The sequence below is a fragment of the Aethalodelphis obliquidens genome, unplaced genomic scaffold, assembly GCF_003676395.1.
Source record: "Aethalodelphis obliquidens isolate GAN/ISIS:26980383/991018 unplaced genomic scaffold, ASM367639v1 scaffold57, whole genome shotgun sequence".
NCBI lineage: Eukaryota > Metazoa > Chordata > Mammalia > Artiodactyla > Delphinidae > Aethalodelphis > Aethalodelphis obliquidens.
In genome coordinates, this window is record NW_020838001.1 from 7308687 (window position 1) to 7325090 (window position 16404).

Here is a 16404-nt window from a genome sequence, read left to right on the forward strand (position 1 = left end):
GATTCAATTCAGAAGCTTCCACATTGAGAAAGAGACTCAAAGAAACAAGCTCACTCAGGTACAGCAATAAATTGTGTGCCTGCTCGTACCCACCACGGTGCCCAGAGTTGTGTGATGTACAGTGAACATACAAGTCACTAACAGACTATCCTGAGAGTCTACCTTAACCCACATTTTTCTGCGTTTAAGGTGATTCCCTGGTGTGGTTGACAGAAATCCACTTTTGTCTCTCTCTTTCCTCCTGAGCCCCATTTTCAATAGCTCAGCCCCTGCTGTGTATAAGGGGACAGTGAACTTGGGTAATCAAAAGATGACCCCATCCTGGTCTCCAAGCCTGAGCGAAGACAGACACAGGCTAGGAATCATTGGCCTTAAAATTCCAGACTGGCTTCCAGGTGATCATTACAAGAGATGGGTTGAAACAGGGCAGTTTAACCGAGTCCATTTTCAGAGCACCACGAGGTCTCGTCCTGACCTTGGAGAAGCCTGACAGGGTACCACAAGTGGGAAAATTGTTTTCAAGGATGCATGTGAATTTATCAGTGTGTTTTCTAAGACAAGCATGTTTTTGTAGGTAGCATTTAGATGGGATGGGGCAAAAGGTTGAGGGGTCAGAATGAAACAAGAAACCAGGAACATAATTTACAATTTTTTTTTCCAAATCACTATTTCACATTCTTTTTCTCGGAGGATAGGAACTGAACAGTGTCACCATGGCAGAGGTGGGTTTTGTTTTTTTCATCCTACAGTGACATAAAGTTCAAAAAGAATTAGGGATTACCAAGAAGAGTGGATAGCTTTTCAATGTAGTCTCTCTCTGGCCAGCCCACAAGGGTCTCTATAGTGCTGTGTGATCTTGAACAATCTTTTCTGTTCATATTATTTCCTTCCTCTGTTCTCGTTGTATTTCCCTGGGGAACAATCACTATTTCTCTCTGCTTCCCTTCGCCTGGTTTGTGGTCCAAGTCTGGTTTCCCCATCCATGTTTTCCCCACAAATTAGTCAAATTATTGCTTTCTTAAAAGAAGCCCTCTGCTCCACAGAGAGACAGCACTTCCTGAACCAGCACACTGGGGAGGGACAGAGAAGAAAGAAAGAAATACTGGGTGTGAGTGAGTTTCTCAAAGCATGTTTTCAATATTCTTTGGCGAAGGCCCACACTTATCGTAATAATGGCTGATTTCTTTAATAGTTTTCACCAAATAATAATTTTAATGTAAATAGGAGTTGCCACATATTGATCAGTTATCATCTGCCAGGCATATGCTAAACCCATTACACATTTTATTTTATTTAATCCTTACTTTCCCTATTTAATAATTGGGGAAACTGCATCTTAAAGACATGAATTTGCCCTTGTTCACACAGTGTGGAAGTGGGAAAACCTGGATTCAAACTTGGACAGGATTACCAAAGCATCTATGCTCTCACTAATGGGATGCAGAAGACCTAGCAAGGTTAGAAGGTGGATGGATGCTATGTGACTTTAAGGAAAAGAGAGAAGCAGGACAAAAATATGTTTTACTGAGCCCTTACTATGTACTAGGCATTGCGCAAGGGGCTTCTTGTGTGATGTTACTACTGCACAAAATTACTATTACAAGCTTAGGAGGGAAGAATTTTTGTGTCCATGTTTAATACATGAGGAAACTAAGGCTGAGAAATGCTGAGAAACTTGACCAAATCACATAGCTAATCAGCATTAGATGTTGAACAAAACCCAGGCCTGTCAGATTCCAAGGCTCATCTCTCACTAGTGCGTGGGGTCGGCAGCCTCTAAAATAGTCCCCAGGGATCTCCCATCTCCTGGTCTTCACATCCTTGTGTAATTCTCTTGTCTCCAGTGCGGACTGAACCTGCTGATTCACTTCTAACAAATACAGCATGGAAAAAGTTATGGAATGCCACTGCAAAAACCAGCTTCCTGAAAGATGGTGACTTCCATCCTCTCTGAGCCCCGTCTCTGGGGAAAACAAGTTTCCATAGTGTGGGTAGCCCTATGAAGAGGCTCACATGGCTGGAATGGATGACTCCAGCTAACAGACAAAAGAGAACTCGGGACCTGCCAAGAGCCACAAGAGTCAGCTTGGTGATGAATTTTCAAAGACGTGAACTTGGAAGCACATCCTCTCCTAGTCCAGCCTTGAGAAATCTGTAGCCCCAACCGACACCTTGATTACTGCCTTATGAGGCACTGAAGGAGAGACAGTCAGCAAAGCTGTGCCTAGATTCCTGACCCAGAGAAACTGTGTAATAATGCCCGTTTGTTGTGCTAAGCTGCTATATTTCAACACGCAGTGATAGACAGCTAATACAAGTGGGGTGGGTGGGTGAAGAATAGACAGGCAATGTATTCTAGAAGGTGTCTATCCTTTCTATTGGAAGCTCTGTATTAAATCCCTTCTGGAGCAAGACCAGCTTTAAATGACTAAAACACCCAGTAATGAAATGAATACATAAATATTGTATATTCCTTTGGGTTCACTAGTTTCTATTAGAATTATTGTACCCTTGGAGGAGTTAAGGTTTGGGATCAGTCACTTTAATCAATTCTATATGTTAGCTGAACTTAGCCTCAAAGAATAGAAGTTCTGAATTTTGGAGAGATGTCAAAAAGTGGGAAATTTAAAGTTAATAAACTGATTTGAAGTACTACAGATAGATTCTATGATGTGTAACTAATGCTTAATATTTATTGAGCTAATTTACCATAAATAACTTACAATTCACTCAATACCAGGCTAGATGTAAACTATTCAAAAATTAAAATTATATTTGATTCACTGCCCATTTGTTTATTTTATTTTTTAATTTATGATGGTAGTCCTGCCCTGCTTTGCAACTGCAGTGTCTCTATGGGCTGGATCCCAAACTAGTCAGACTTTTCACATGATCAAGACAAATTTGCTGTGAACTTCAGAGAGAAAGTGACAAATAATAAGCCAGCTAACCAAGAATATCTTTCAGGTGATGTCAAGGAAATAATCGAGATCTATTTTTAAAAGAATAAGAAATTAATATGCTACTATTTGGAGTGTTATCTTAATAAAAGGAAGGCAAACCTTGGTGTCAGTATAAAAATATTGATCTTGTGGATTGCTCAACCCAGTGCCTCTCAAGACTCTTATCTGAATCATATAGTCACGTGGAATTCTAGGTAATCACATCTAAGAACATTTTGTGTATTTTTGAAGATACATAAAGGATGCCCAGACAATGAGATCGGCCCCCTTGACCTTTCTGAGATTAAATTGGGGATGGGGGCTTTCCTTTGAGACATTCATCACTCAGGGGAAATATAAAGGTTCTTCTAGAGAAACCATGGATTTGAGAAGTGGTGAACATGCCAGATTAAAAATATTAGGTGAGGGCTTCCCTGGTGGAGCAGTGGTTGAAAGTCCGCCTGCCGATGCAGGGGACACAGGTTCGTGCCCCGGTCCAGGAAGATCCCACATGCCACGGAGCAGCTGGGCCCGTGAGCTATGGCCGCTGAGCCTGCGCGTCTGGAGCCTGTGCTCCGCAACAGGAGAGGCCACAACAGTGAGAGGCCCACATACCGCAAAAAAAAAAAAAAAAAAAAAAAAATTAAGTGAAGGCCTGCCTTCGAGAACTACAGAAGTTCTAAGATACAGACAGTTTGCAGCCCCGAACACTGTCAGTATCACTTTCATTTATCTTTCTGGCCAACCTCCATTTTTCCTTTCAAATCAAAAGCTAAAGTAAGACACACATTTAGGGGAAAGTTGTCAAAATTCATTTTATGGAAATGTGCTACTCACAGGTATCCTTTGATCAGCAGCAGCATCTTTTGAAATTGAAGTTGGATAGATTATATGGTGATCTGCCTCTTCTCTCCTTCAGAGTTCGACTAGAAATAAATTGGAAATGCACGTGAAAATACAAACACCTTTTTGGTTTGAGCTTCCCTGATATTGGTTTCACCCCATCTTCGAACAAGAAATATCACAAAGCTCTTGTCAAATGTGGCTCCTAGAATCTTCTTTAGGAAGTATGGACATGCTTAGCTATAACAAACTGTATTCATAAGTTGATCCTACAGAGTGTGCAATTAAACTAAAAACTTTGGGTCTCTAGGACAAACTCACGCCACACATCTAAAGAATGACATAGCTATCTTTGGGTTTTGCGTGTTCAGATCTACCAGTTAGCAACTTGGGAGGCTCAAATGACAGGAATATAAATCAAGCTAGATTAAGCAAAAGTAAAAATGAAATAATTGAAAAAGGCTAGGAGGGTTGGCCTCCCATTCAGTGTGGGTAGATAATTCAAACACTTTTATCAGAAGTTTATCTCACATTTGCTTATTCTCACTCCCTCTCTCCCCATCTTTAATTCTCCTTTCTGTTCTGTTGTATTTGCTTTCAAGCCAGTTCCTTCTATCTTATGGCAACTAATGCTCCAGACTTACACCCTCACAGCTCTAAGTCTAATACAATGGGCATGTTTTTTTCTTAGTAGCTTCCGCAAACACCGTGAAATTTAGACTCACTGGATCAGACTGAGTTACTTGTCCGTCCCTGAACCAAATGTTGTAGGTCTGGATTAGAACATGCTGATTGGCCAGGCTTGGTCATGGACTCACCCCTTGAGATTGAGGAGACAGTACTAGAGTCAGTCACACCTGGAGCACATGGAGTGGGACTGGGGACAGGGGGCCTACAAGAAAAAACTGAAGGGATGCTCTAGAATAGGAAATAGAATGTGAGCAGGAAAAAGTGACAGATGTCCATGACCTGCCCACCAACCAAAACTTCCATTAAGCAGTGTACATTTTTTGATAAAGCCAAAGTATTTTTTAATAATGTTTTATTGGAGTATAATTGTTTTACAATATTGTGTTAGTTTCTGCTGTATAATAAAGTGAATCAGCTATATGTAGACATATATGCCCTCCCTCCTGGACCTCCCTCCCATCCCGCCCCCCTCATCCTGCCCATCTAGGTCACCACAGAGCACTGAGTTGAGCTCCCTGTGCTATACCGCAGGTTCCCACTAGCTATCTATTTTACACATGGTAGTCTGTCATACAGAGTGAAGAAAGTCAGAAGGAGAAAAACAAATATTGTATATTAACGCATGTATGTGAAATCTAGGAAAATAGTACAGATGAACCTATTTCCAGGGCAGGAATAGAGACGCAGATGTAGAGGACGGACGTGTGGACATGGGCGAGGGGGATGAATTGGGAGATTAGGTTTGACAGAAATACACTATCATGTGTAAGATAAAGCCAAAGTACTTTAAACTCCTCATTAGGTTTAAAAATTTTGTGATGCCCTCCCATTTATTAAAAGTGATGACAACTCCAAATTAAATAAAAATAATTGGTGGACATGTATCACAGATGGCAAATTCTATTCTAAGTCTAGCCTGGCATGATGTCTATTGCCAACACATACAGGACGCCAAAAATTGGACAAACCACTTAATCTGATTCCTACCGTCCATCTGATTGGTAGTGAAAAACAATTTGACCAAAATCTGTGATGTGCTTGAGGAACCATTCTGTGAAAAAACGGGTCAAGTGAATTTTCTGAAACTGCAGGTATGCAGCACAGCCATAGTGTGTATACTGAACACATAAATTTCTTTTCCAGAAATACTCTTTTATAATCTCTAGCACTTAGTGTCAAGGTACCTTGCCCTGATGGCACAGGGGACATGCAGGTTTCCTCAGAGCTCAAAGACAACTCACATTCTGAAAGAAAACCTCCACGGCATAACAAATCTACTTTGAAACACAGTAGACTATTAATTTGATGCATCTGGGGGCTTCTAAGCTGAATAACTGGTCCAGTCTCTAAAATGAACGCTAAAAAGGCCATTGGCAAAGGACGGTAACAAGTTCTGCCATGTCTTCTTGGTCATGTCTATAATTTAACAAACATCTGTGGACACAATTACAACTGTAAATGTAAAACAGATGGCCCTGTCCATGTACAGAGAAAGGAGTGATTCGTATCAAAAAACAATCATAAAATAATTGGGTGCAAAAGCATTAACTTCAAAAAAGTTAATATACATCATCTTTTTCAAATTTTAAATCCATTTTGCTGCATATCATTATTTATTGAGTACCACAACTGAACTCCTAGCAATTAATAAGACAAACACTCAGAATAAACCAATGACCAAATAAATAACACATAACTTCAGACAGTGATAAGTGCTTTGAAGAAAAAGGCACAGGTTAGTGTGAAAGAGAGGGAGTGTGTGTGGATATGGGTGCCGGCGTGGGGAGAGATTCCCCGATGCAGGGCTGGTGGGTAGGGACAGCTTTCCAAAGGGATGACTAGGATGAAAGGAAGGAGCAACCCAGGAGAAGGTTTGGAAAGTCATTTTGAGGAGAGGAAAGAGTAAATACCAAGGCCCTGGGGGTGGTGGGGGTGTTGAGGGAAACAAATGAGTTTTATTTCTTTAACTGCCTTTATTTTGAAATAAGAAGAAACATTTTTAATGGATTTTTTTTTTTTTTTTTTTACCTAGAGCTTTAAAATGAGTTTTGTCCCCTTCTTCACACACAGGCAGGTCACACTGGTCAGCCTGTAAGTGGTTTCATTTCTGCGTCAGAATGTAAACTCCCTGAGCTTAGGGATCCTTCTCTCCTGTTGGTAACTACCATATTCCCAGACCTCAGAAGCACTTAGCACCCAGTAGGCGTTCATGTATCTATTAGATTTTTGGTATCAAATATTGCAAAGTGGTTAAAAAACCAAAACCTTGTTTTTCGGTGCACATTCGAGACTGCTTAACAAAGGGGAGAAAAAGAGAGAAAAAAAGCCAGTGCTGTAAGCTTTGTTTAGTTACACATTGCAGGGTTTTAGATCCCATTTCTGATGCCCACCGTAGCACTGAAGTTGATTAGAGATGAGCGAAAAAGGCCACATGTGCACTTGATACAAATCCCCAATGATATAAATTTCCTACCCTTGAGCACTCACCACAAAAAAAAGGCTTCTGTTTTTAAAGCACTTTTCACTATTTGATATCTCACAATGAATTCATTCAACAGATATTTGAGTGGCTTCTATGTGCTGGGCTTTTCTAAGGTCTAAATATATAACAGTTAACAAAACAGTGAAAAAGAATCCCCAAGGAGTTTACATTCTGACACAAGAATGGAATCACTTGCAGATTGGCAAATGTGGGGAGGAGCCAGGGCAGATGCAGCCTGTCTACGTGTAGCTTTTCAATTACCCTGGGTACCCCATGGGGACCCCCACTGCCACTGCCACCCATCGCAGTGGCTGAGCTGGGGAGAAGGAATAACTCTCACTCGCTATGTCTCTTCCTCTAATACCTAGACTTACATCACCCCAAAAAACTAACATGAACAAGTGATGGGGTTCTCTGGAGATCTGCGGGAAAGTGATGTATTAAAAAAGTGTTCCCGGGCTTCCCTGGTGGCACAGTGGTTGAGAGTCTGCCTGCCGATGCAGGGGACGCAGGTTCGTGCCCCGGTCCGGGAAGATCCCACATGCTGCGGAGCGGCTGGGCCCGTGAGCCATGGCCACTGAGCCCGCGAGTCCGGAGCCCGTGCTCCGCAACGGGAGAGGCCACAACAGTGAGAGGCCCGCGTACCGCAAAAAAAAAAAAAAAAAAGTGTTCCCGCAAAAAACCTAGGAGAGTGAGGAAGCTGAATTGGGAATGAAGGAGCCAAGAATGAGGTGATATCAAGCAAAGTCCCATGGACGGGAAACTTCGCTCAATCCTGCAAGGTAATCTGGACTCAGTGCAGGTCCCACCTGACTCAGGGCAAAAAGGACAAGGCAGCCTGACCTCAGTGCCATCAGCCATGGGTTGAGGTTGGCCCCGTGGGGTTCCAGCTCTCCCCATATTCAGACAGAACAGGTTCTTGGTGATGGCAAGTGGTGAGCAGGAAGATGGTTAAGAGATCCAAGGGGTTATGTGCACAAGACAGACAGCATCTCATTCAGCAGTGGTTCTCAAAGTGTGGTCCCAGACCAACCTCTAATACCACCTGTTAGAAATGCAAATTCTAGGCATCCAGCCCAGACCTACAGAATCAGAAACTTTGGGAGTGGGCAACAGCCACTGTAATAACCAGACTCCAGGTGACTGAGGCATGTTCCAGTTTAAGAGCTACCGAGCTACAGGAATGTTTACATGCAACAGGCTCTCCTTGCCCTTGAACCAAACTTAGCTCCAGCAGGGTGTGGGGAGACCAAGCAGAATTATGCCAAAATGAACCTGAACAACATGTCCCCCTCCAGCTTCCAGGCAAGCCCATCTCTCCAAGTCAACCCTGTCTCTAATTTAGTACCTTTTTACCTGGCTGTTTCTAATGCAAAGAGTAGTCAGATGATCATAATGGGGACTCTATTTCCCTTCTCAATGAAAACAGCGATTCTGTGAGTACCGATCCATCATTCCTGCCCATTATAATGAAATACTGTGTCTGAGTCCAATGCCAGAAATTAGAATGGTGATTCTTTAAGAAATAATGGAACACCCTCTATCCTCCTTCATAAATAGCTCTGGAGGTCAGAGTTTAAAATATATCATCAGTTGAAAATACAGGAAGAAAATTTCAATTTCCTTGAAATGTCTGACACCCATACAGATATTTTTACTCTTTGTAATGAATACAGATATTTTTACTCTTTGTAATGAAAACCACACTGTAAAACAGATTAACTTAAGAATTAATTGTAAGGACTTATCTTCAGACAACTTGGGTTTAAATCATGTCCCACACTTAGGAGCTGTGGGATCTTGGGTTACGTAACTTCTTCAGACCTCATTTTCCTTACATAAGAGGAAAATGGGAAGGTCTACTATTAGAGTTGTTAGAAAAACATGGGAGATAATATTTAACAGCTAACACCTAGATCATGGTAAATATTCCAAACATATTTGTTGTCATTATTATTACTATTATTATTAATATTGTCATTTGCCAGGTAAATTATAGTTACCTTCACACATATAAAATGTATTAATATTTGTTCCCTGGAAGTTGATGAAATGGGGATTCTGAGTCTTTTAACAGTGATCACTAAGATACTTGACTTAGGAAGTGTTTTGTACCCTTTCCTACAATCAACATGGTGTAGAAAAAAAGAGAAAATTTTTGCAGCAGATCAATTCCTAAGTAATTATCAATACTTTCCTTTCAATAATCTGGGCTTATTTTGTTAGGTTGTGCTCCCCAAAGCTTTACAATTTTAGAAAGCAAGACCCCTAAGCTCTTCTCATGAAAAGAAACCAGAAGAGCAATCGTCTGCCCTTGGTCGACTCAGGTGGAGGCAGTCATTGACAAAAGGCACCGCATTTAACGTCCAACTCAAAATGGGGTTAACTCCTTCCCCCCAGATGAGTTCTGAGTCCTCAAGGACGTGGAAATGGGGATAAACTGAGCACACTACATTTGTTAAATACTGGAAGGATTCTTAAGTTTAGCCCAGATGTCATCTGGTAATGAAGGAAGAAGGCTCATTTTGACTTTTTCCTACTGGAGGCAGCGGGAAACAGGGACTGGGTCTTTGAGCAGCATCCTCACATTAGCTTACATTACGCTCTGGTCCCAGTGGGTTACTCTATTAATGGGTTGGCTATTACCCAGGCTTTGATCTATGCTGGACTTCCCACTGTTTTTCAGAATAAGAAGCCCCCCTGGCTTTATTACAGTCCAGCCTATCCATAATGCATTTCATATTATTTCACCATCCACATCTCTACCCATATTGTAGTTTTATAGAGAAGTGATTTTCCTTCTCTAAAAATAAGGCATCGCGCTTAGAATTACACTTTTAAGATGACAGTAATCCAGTAATCACTTCTGGGAACAGAAATTTGTAGGACAACATAATATAATAATTATTATACACTTAGATACGGGGATGATGAGAGGAAATGCAAATTTCATTATTCCTGATAGTTCAGTTCCAATGAAAGTTAACATAAATTAAAGGTGAGTCTGAAAGGAAAGCAATTTGGGTCTTCTGTCTCAGATCAAGTTTTTCTCCAGTAGGAAAGAAAAAATTACGCAAAACTTCAAAAATTAAGAAAATCTTATTTAATATATATTGCATCAAAGTTCCTTTTCCCTCCCCACTTCACTTAAAAAATAAAAATAACCCAGATGAATCATTTTCCCGTATTATAAAATATAAATGACTTCAAAGAAGGCAGTTATTTTCTCTTTTTCCCCACTTCCACCTCTATTTTATGTAAGCTAGTGTTCATAAGGTGCTTTTTTTTAAATCTCTTTGAGGAAGAAAAAAAGGTAAGTCTTTTATTATTATACTTGTTTCTATTCTCTTTTTTCCCCTCTTCTTTATGACACCCAGCAGTTTTCTTTGCCTGGAGGAGATAGGACTGCTAAATGCCCATGAGCATTTGGTATCGTTAAGTTGCATGTATTTATCAGTTTGAGAAAGCACAGGCATCACCGGAGATTAAAAGTTTCACTTCAAGAAATTCCTTTTATTTAAACTGCTGAGAGACAGACTGAGACAGAGAGAGAGACAGAGAGGGAACTGTCTAAGTATAAAATATATTCAACTAAGATACAATGCAATGTTTTATGTGACAGTAAAATTATATCCTGGGCCGCTTTCCTGAGGACAGTTCACTTAGAAATAGTGTTGCAAAGTCAGTCAGTAGGAAAAATATTTCCATCTTCATTTGAAAGATTAGCACCTTGTTCCTTTTTGTTACCAAACTGAAAATAAAACAAGTTTCCTTGGTTTGCATAAGGCATAAAGGAGGAGAAATGTGATTTTACATGCTGTATTCTACTGGCACTAGCTGCGTCTCTAATGTCAAATCAGCTCCCTCCACTGGGCTAAAAATGACCAAAATTGTTTACATGGTAGATTTTCTATTTGTGATACACTCTGACCTGGTTAGACTCAGGCTTACGACATCTCAAGGCTAACAGTGTTATCAGGTTCTGGTGTGTATGTGTTTGAACAGCAAAATGCATAAGCCAGTGCATAAGCAAAAACATCTCCATGTAGGAAGGTGTGCATTACATAACACATTTTTGATCCTTCCCACATCTGTGTCTTTTTGTGTTACTGATAAATATGAAGGTTAAACAAAATATTGGAAAACAGATTTTAAAATCAAGATATAAGAATGTATCAATGAAAAGACTAGAAAAGCTAGGCACAGGGAGAAAAATGGTATATGAAGGCATTGCAACATTCAGTCTCTAACTATGTGTAATCATGCTTACTGCATGGGATTGTTGTCAAGTCTAAAAATACAGCATTTGGGTGAGTTGCTGATATGAAAATAATTAGCATAGGCCTGTTACAAAGTAGATGCTTGAATTAATTTGTACTCCTTCAGCTGCAAATGACAGAAACCTAATTAAAGAAGATTCAAGTAACTGAAAAGTACATGGGGTACTTCTGGGCACAGTTGGATACAAGAATCCAAATACTTCTCCACCTCTTGACTCTGCTTTTTCTCTGTGAGGGCTTCATGCTTAGACAGATTGTCTTAATTTGGTGTTACGTTGCTCACCAGCAGCTGTAGCCTTATATTTTGGGGGTTAGCAAAGCCTATTTGAAGGTGGGGAGTAAAGATAGGTGGGGACATTACCTCTCCCTATAATTCCATAAAGAGTCTGGAGGCTAATTCTCATTGGATCAGAAGCATCATATGTTAAATCAAACCAATCATGGTGACTCTTATTGGCCAAGTATCATCCCATGACAACTTCCTGAACTGGGGACTGACTGCTCTCCTAAAACACAATGAAAAAAGGATAAAAAAAGAGAGGCTGCCTCAAAAGAAAATTGGATCACTATGATCAAAAGAAAGGGGATGAATACTAGACAGGGCTCCACTACACAACATCTGCTGAACTGGGCCAAGCGGCATGATAGTGGTAAGTAGAACATCTGAGGTAGAGAGAAGGACAATTACAAACACTGGGGGGTCAGGAATTGGCAGTATATATGCAAGAGGTGGATAGAGCAGATTGAGGTGGTCTGTTTGGGAAAACAATGAGAGATTAGGTTGATTAGTTGTAGGGCGAGAGAGAGAGCTAATGAGTGTGGACACCTAAAAGCGAGATTGTGGAGTCTGGATTTGACACAATTAACTCAGGGAGGGGAGCATCTATATATTTTAGCCATGGCTTCAGGTGAAAGGGAGAGGCAGGACAGAAAATGCAGGCTGTGTTTGAGAAGAGTCCTCGGCAGTGAGGAAACTCTTGCAGTTAAGCTTGTGTGGGCAGATGATGGGTGAAGAAATTTTAAAAGGATGGTAGGAGGGCCCACGACAAAGACTCAGGAGGGTGTGGTAATTGGTGTAAAGGAGACTTGGCCAGATTTGGTCCTGAGATATATTTAATGTGGAATCTGGCACCCCAAGCCTCCCCAGATGTCTGTCACTCTACAACAGACTCAAAATCCAGATAGTTCCCTTGAGACCTTTGTGTATCACTGGTCCAAAAACACACAAAAGAGAAACTTCACTATAGCCAACGCTGAGAACGACATTTGCATTGCTCTTTATCAACCTCCATTCTCTCCGTTTATGGAACTTGCTGGGTATTTAAGGTTTTGTTGTCATCATTTGAGAAGGCAAGATTGGATATGGAACATTTATTTTGAACACTTATGACACTCCTAGAAATTATGATTTAAAAATTCTATTGAAGCTTTTCAATGGCTCAATTTTTAATTCAACGGCTCATATTTTTTAAATGTCTAAATGTTTTAGATAGCTATTTAGCTATAGAAATGTACTTGTTCTCTGTTTAAGCCAAGGTAGGAATGACAAGCCTTAAAAACATTATATTGGGATTAATTTCAGTGCTTCACCTAAATTCTCCACATGGGTTTTGCAAAAGCTGTTGTGCAAAATACTACTCCGAAAGGATATAGATACTTTACGATCATAGAGCTCTGGGGTCAAATGCTAGATTAATTCAAACATAAAATTTTCTCTAGAACTTTGCAAATAAGGATATCCAATTGAGGAACATGGTCTGCAGCATTTCCTAAATTTATTTGTCTCCAGAATCCTTGAGTTCTACAGAGCATCTGGTGTAAGCAGTGTTCCACAGAACACATCTTGGGAAACACTCTTCTGGAATATTGTCACATCCGTGTGTGACAATGAATATGAAAATTACATCGAATTTAAGCATTTAGAAAATATTATTTTATAAGGAGTCTTTAAGCAAGGAAAACCAAGAAAATCTTGGACTAGTCTAAGGTCACAATTTTTTTAATGTTATAATGGTGCAGTGGATCTAAATTTTCTGTCTTTAATGAAGTCACCTCTAAGCTAGTTAGATATATGGCAAATGTCTAGGCAAACTAGAGTTTCAATGTTTGACTCTGGGGTATACAGCTGAATATACAGTAATTGTAACTGAACATTGGAGAGGAGACATATGTCTTCAAAATTTTCTTAAAGCAAAAATAATCTCAACAGGGAATTATTTTTCTAGTGAAAAGAAAGCAGAGCAATGCTTTTCCATCCATTTCACATTATTTCACACTGTTTCCTTCCTTACAATATACATGTGTTTAGGGAGGGGATTGGACAAATTATGACTTGGGACTGAACATGACTGATGGGGTCATTTCAGATAATATGACAAGTTCCTCCTGGCTCCTTCTCACCCCAGACTAAGAAACTTTGTTGTGATTTTTCTCTAACTGAAAAATGGCGTTCCACCAAGGATCAGTTTGTAAGTCAACACGCACGGACTGAAGAGTGGCTCTCTGGCATGTAACTTCATTATCCCATTGGTTTTTAAAATCTTATTCTCCAACTCATAAGTCAGATTCAGTGGTAACCCTCAGAGGCCATATGGTAAGACATTTCATGAGGGGAAAGCATAAAATACTTCTTTCTATCCATAGAAATATTATGATCTCTTTTGCTTGCAGTTATATGGGTCAGATTGAGATCAGCCATATGATCTTCTGGGAATGAAGCCGTGCTTCAAAAAAATGGGTGTCTTTTATGCATAATTGTCTGCTTCAGAGGCTGATGAATTAAGGCTTGGAAAAGCTGGGAAGAGACAGAACAAAGCTAGTAGGCAGAACCAGAAATGAAATGAGAATTGGGTATGAATATGGGCAAGGGTTAGGATGACCTAGGAATCAGAAGTCATGCTGACACAATCCAAAACACCTTTCTGGACTTGCTAAGTACATAAAATTTAGATCTCAGCCTTTGTACAGGCAAAGGAGTATGTTATAATAAATAATTATCTTTTTAGCTACCTTATAAACACTATAATATTTAGTTGAGATTTTCAAAGTTTTCACTGTATTTATATTTAAATTTTAAAATGAGCGTTAGTGTACTATTATTTGGAAATAAAGAAGGATCATGATCTCCTCTTCAAGCATGAGGAGTTAAGCAGTGTAGTTATTCCAGGATTAAGAGCATAATAACCTGCATGTTGTTTTCCTTCTAGTTGATATGTCATAGTGTAGCAACCATTGCTAGCTGCCAATCTGATGTTCATTTCTATCCTTTTTTAAAATGAATGGGGGGATTCCCTGGTGGTCCAATGGTTAAGACTTGGTGCTTTCACTGCTGTGGGCCCGGGTTCAAACCCTGGTCATGGAACTAACATCCTACAAGCCACACAACACGGACAAAAATTAATTAATTAATTAATTAAAATTTAAAAAATAAAACCAGCAGAATTCCAGTTTTGTTTAAGTGTGCACTGCATTCATCTACACACACACACATACACACATTTCTTTATCTTTTTTTGATGTGCCCACGTATCACAATTCTGTCCCATGAAATGTAGACAGAAGCTGCTATGAATGACAACTTTTCCCAAACAAAACGGCAGATCTCATTTTGTCTTGTTCTTTTCCCTCTTCCTGATTCACGGAAGACTCTTGGGGCTCTGAACTGGAATTAGAAGTATTAGTATGAACAGATAATTTCACATATACATATGTAAAAACAATTTGTGCCCATATCATGTTCAGTATATATAAGTACACACAGAAATGGTTGATTCCATGGCTAGGACAGAGAAAATATAAGGTGATTTTTGAACATCCTTCTGTGCCAAGATGTAAAAATGTGTTTAAAAAAACTGATGAGATAGATAAACAACAAGGACCTGCTGTATAGCATGGGGAACTATTGATATATTCAATATCTTGTAATAACTATAATGGAAAAGAATGATAAAAAAATATATATATGTATAACTGAATCACTCTGCTGTATACCTGAAACTAACACAACATTGTAAATCAACAATACTTCAGTTAAAAAAAAACTGATGAGAACATGCCAAAAGGACATAAGAAATAGCTTGATGCCAATTCTGAAAATTTTTGAGCATTGCAGTAAATAATGACAGCAGTTGATTTTAGCATACTGAATAAAAATGAACCAACACATCTATACTAGTACAAATACATACATATATATGTATACATACATGTACATATATATATATATGCACATTCATGAAGGAGGAAGGAAGGTTTTTTGATTTTTGCTTTTTGTTTGTTTTTTTCCAATAGAATACTCACCTCACTAATAAATGTTGAAGTAATGAGAGAGTTATACATTCACTATTTTGCAAGGACTATAACAGTAATTGATTTAGGCAAAACTCAGCAGTGGAGGTTAAATTCTTGCTGTGGACAATTTAAAGCATCTTCCCATAGATTGCTTAGTAATTACGAATGGAGGGGGAGGTAATTTCATAGTGCAGAAATCTGCCAGACACCACCTAGAAGTGAGCAAATGTAAACTAATCAAAAAGCAAATTAACATCAGGTACCTCCTGTTGTAATACATTGAGAAGGACACTTTACTTGCTAAAAATGTACTACCTGAATCCCACCACAAGAATCAGAAAAACCCAAATTAAGGGAACTCTAAAAAACAACTGGTCTGTACTCCTCAACCTTCCCAATTTCAGGAAAAACAAAGAAAGGCTGAGAAATTGTTATCAGTTAAAGGAAACTGAAGAGACTCAACGGCTAAAGAAAATATATGACCCCAGATTAGATCCTGGAGCTAGAAAAAATAGTGCATCTAGAAAGCTACAGAAAAATATAATACACAATTTTGTGCTTTGAGACATTATCTTAAATATTTAAATATGGAGTGTATGTTAGATAATGGAATTCAAACAGTGGCAAATTTCCTGAATTCGATAAATGTACTTAGATTTGTGTAAAAGAATGTCCTCTTATTTAGCAAATACAAGCGGATGACATAGGTCTAGATCATGGTGTCTGCAAATTACTCAAAAATGGTTCAGCAAAAATCAAAAATGAGAGAGAGAGAGAGAAGGAGAGAGAGAGAGACTAACAATTGGTGAATATAGGTGAAGGGTATATGATAATTTGTTGGACTGATCTTTAAAATATAACTGAGAAAAAACATTCT

At 39.2% G+C, this 16404-nt stretch overlaps 1 long non-coding RNA gene across 1 annotated transcript in view; it reads right to left on the minus strand.

Moving 5' to 3' along the window:
• The window catches only part of LOC113609562 (uncharacterized), a 590372-nt gene that overhangs the window by 324957 nt on the left and 249011 nt on the right, over positions 1-16404 (minus strand). Inside the window, exon 4 of the long non-coding RNA XR_003428682.1 lies at positions 3780-3868. This is a non-coding gene — a long non-coding RNA (uncharacterized LOC113609562). The remainder of the gene's footprint in view (positions 1-3779; positions 3869-16404) is intronic.